This window comes from Lissotriton vulgaris, chromosome 10 (assembly GCF_964263255.1).
Source record: "Lissotriton vulgaris chromosome 10, aLisVul1.2, whole genome shotgun sequence".
Classification (NCBI taxonomy): Eukaryota; Metazoa; Chordata; class Amphibia; order Caudata; family Salamandridae; genus Lissotriton; species Lissotriton vulgaris.
In genome coordinates, this window is record NC_141698.1 from 475,703,007 (window position 1) to 475,706,447 (window position 3,441).

Sequence of the window (3,441 nt, forward strand, 5' to 3'; positions counted from 1 at the left end):
GCCTATAAAGCTCTCCACGCGGTGGGAGCAAAGTATCTTCAAAAGAGACTGGTCTTCTATCAACCGACTCGGTCTTTGAGGTCGGAATCCCTGTTTCTGGCGGTTGTTCCGCGTGTGAAGAGAGCTCGCCTGGGAGGCCGCTCTTTTGGACTACTGGCGCCACAGTTGTGGAACTCTCTGTCGCTCACTCTGCGGGGAGCTACCAGCCTACTTGCCTTTAGAAAAGGCCTTAAAACCTGGCTGTTTACCCAGTAGCCTGTTTTTCCTGTATGTGTTCGTTTGGCCTTCTGTCCTTTTCTTTTTAACGGTGTTATGTTATTGAGTCGCAGCCCTCCTTTTCCAAAAAGCGCCGGGACACTCTTTTTGAGTAGCCGTGCGCTATACAAAAGAATAAATAACATAACATAACATAACATGGGGCTGAAATAGGGTGTGATGTAGCCAATAATGTAGAAATTAAGCTTGTTCACATATCACATAGAGAGGTATATCCGGAGCCCACAGTCCTCCCTGCGTGAGGGGGAGTGTGAGTAGCTCCCAGGAGATGCATGCTTGATTCTCGGCCCAGACCATCAAGATCGACATCGAGTGGATGGTGTGGAAAAAGGCTTGGGTGAGCGGGATAGTATTGTTGACAAATAAATATGAAAATTTAGGTAAAACGACCATTTTGGCAATGGCTATCCTACCTGCAAGATTTATTGGTAGCTAGGACCACGCTTTTGCCTTTTCTTACAGCCAGGAGATTGCGCGCCCAAAATGTAAGTTCTAAATTTCCTGTTCATCTCGACTTAGCCAAATGCCCAGATATTTCACCAGGCTTTCCGCCCGTTTCAGCGGGTGGTCCAGGTCAAATAGCTTGGTTGCCTCTGTGAGCAGGAATACTGTAGACTTGGTCCAATTTGTAAATATTCTAGAGATACCCCCAAACTTAATGAACTCCCGAAGTAGTGGGCTTAGGTTAACCTCAGGGTCTGTGATATATAATGTCGTATCCTGCCCGCTATTGGCTCCATTGCGATGGCAAAGAGGAGAGGGGGAAGGGGGCATCCCTGACGGGATCTGCGGGAAATACAAAAAGCATCTGGCAGTAGTCCATTCATGCACAGTCTGGCCAAAGGAGCCATATAGAGCAGTTTTATCAATGCTATGAACGTCGGACTGACACCCTTCCTCCCCAAAATGGCGAAACCTTTATGGCCATTCCAGCGCGTCGAACGCTTTAGTCGCATCGAGGAATGCATGAGTGCCTTAACCTCACGGCTAGATAATGTAGCACCGTGAAAAATGTGCGGAGATTGTGCGAGGTAGATCGGCCCGGTCTGAAGCCGGATTGGTCAGGTCTCACGATCAAAGGGAGTAGAGGTTACAGCTGATTCACAAGCAATTTAGAATAGATCTTGGCATCAATATTATTCAGCAAAAGCGGCCTGTAAGAATCTATCTCGGGACTTGGCTTACCAGGTTTCTGTATCATTTGGACTATCGCCTCCCACATAGACGGGGATGCATTCCAGAAGTCTAAGCCTCCTCGAAGTCCGCGAGGAGATGGGGCACCAGTAAGTCAGCATATGCCTTATAAAAGGCGGTCCTCAAGCCGTCAGAGCCTGGAGCCTTATCCGTGGGCATACTGCTGATTACCTACAGGATATCGCTGGATGTAAAGGGTTCATGCAAGTATGCTCAATGTGCCCTCCCGAGCCACAGCAATTCAATTGAGTCAAGGAATGATTGGAGCTCCTCCGGTACTGTCTGATGGATGACGGTGTATAATTTGGTATAGAAACTGGTAAAATGATCCAAAACCTCCTGAGGTCCTCTGACTATGGTTAAATCATCTCCCACTATCTCCTATATATAAGTGACTGTGTGTGGTGTTTTGAGCATATTCGCTATGGTTTTGCCAGGTCTGTCCACTTACCCATAGCGCCTAGCTTGGGTGTATTTGCCCAGAAATTACACCTCTCTGTGCGCCTCCTCCTCAAATTCAGTGGCACCTCCTTAACCCCTTCGATGCTCATGACGGAACCCAGCCGTCATGAGGCACAGGTGGCCTGTGCGCATGACGACTGGGTTCTGTCACGACCCCGCCCACGATTGGAATGTCCAGCACCGGGCTGGAATTCCTGCCGCAGGCAAGGTGTGAATAGACAGTAAAAGTGCACGGTCCTCCATGGCATAATATGTGTTTCCATCTCCTGATGTGAGCCTCTAGAGCAGTCAGCGTGCCCCCAATAGCCGGCCTGGGTTAAATGCATTTCCCCCTTATTACCACTTTAAACGCCTCCCAGAGCATTGCATATGTGGAGAATGACCCAGCATTAGTGGTGAAATATTCCTTGATGTCCCTATCTTTCTCCTCTCTAAAGGCGGAGTCCAGCAGGGTGTTAGGGGCAAGGCTCCAACTAAACATCTTACATGGTGTGTTTGGGATAGTTAGCTGCAGCAGACAAGGGTCGTGATCCAATAGCATTCTAGGGAGGTGTGTGGTGTCCATGGTCCATGCTGCAATGTCCTGGGAGGCCAACCAATAATCCAACCTGGACCAAGCCCCTTGATGAGCTGAAATACACGTGCCCTCCTCCACTTCTGGGCGTCTCTGCCTCCAGATATCAACCAAACTGCCATCCTCTACTATAGTATTCAGGGTGTGTATGAGAAGTGCCCTTTCTGTCCAAAGCATCATTCAACACAATCACCCCCCCTTTAGTATCACACCAGATGATTTGCATCTTGGCCCATACAGTCCGAAATAATTCAGTGCAGTCAATATTCGGTCTATACACTGCCACAGTTATCATCTTCATCCCTCCCAACACACCTCATAGAATCACAAAACAGATTTCAGGATCTAGTTGCAAATCTATGGTTTTCCAGTCTAGGCCTTGTCGAATTACTACAATATAACATAATTACTAGTCACATATTTTAACTGCACACCATTCCACATAATTCCACTTAACCAATCCACTCCACACGACACAATTCCACCACACACAATTCCACAACTAATAATTCCAATCCAACCCACATAATTCCCACCTACAGCACATACATCCACTCCACACCAATTCAAAACACATGGGTAAAAGACATTGTCATTTACAGTGCCAATACCTCGAAATCTCACAAATGTGAGACCAATTTGCATTGTAAATGCTTGTTTTACTTGTATTCATGCTGCACTCCAGCCATGCTGCTACACAACATTTCTTATAAACATAGAGAAATAACTCTCTAATAGGCCAAACATATTAACTTTGCCAATGCTTGGTTTAATTGGCATAGAAATATAATGCAGGTTGGTGATATGCCAGTAAGGTGGTGGCCTCATAGCTGTGTTTATATAATGAAACAATCACTGTTGTTGTACTTATAGTGTCAGTTATATGTTTTGAACAAAGATTTGTAAATTGTTCATTGTATATTATAAGAAATGTT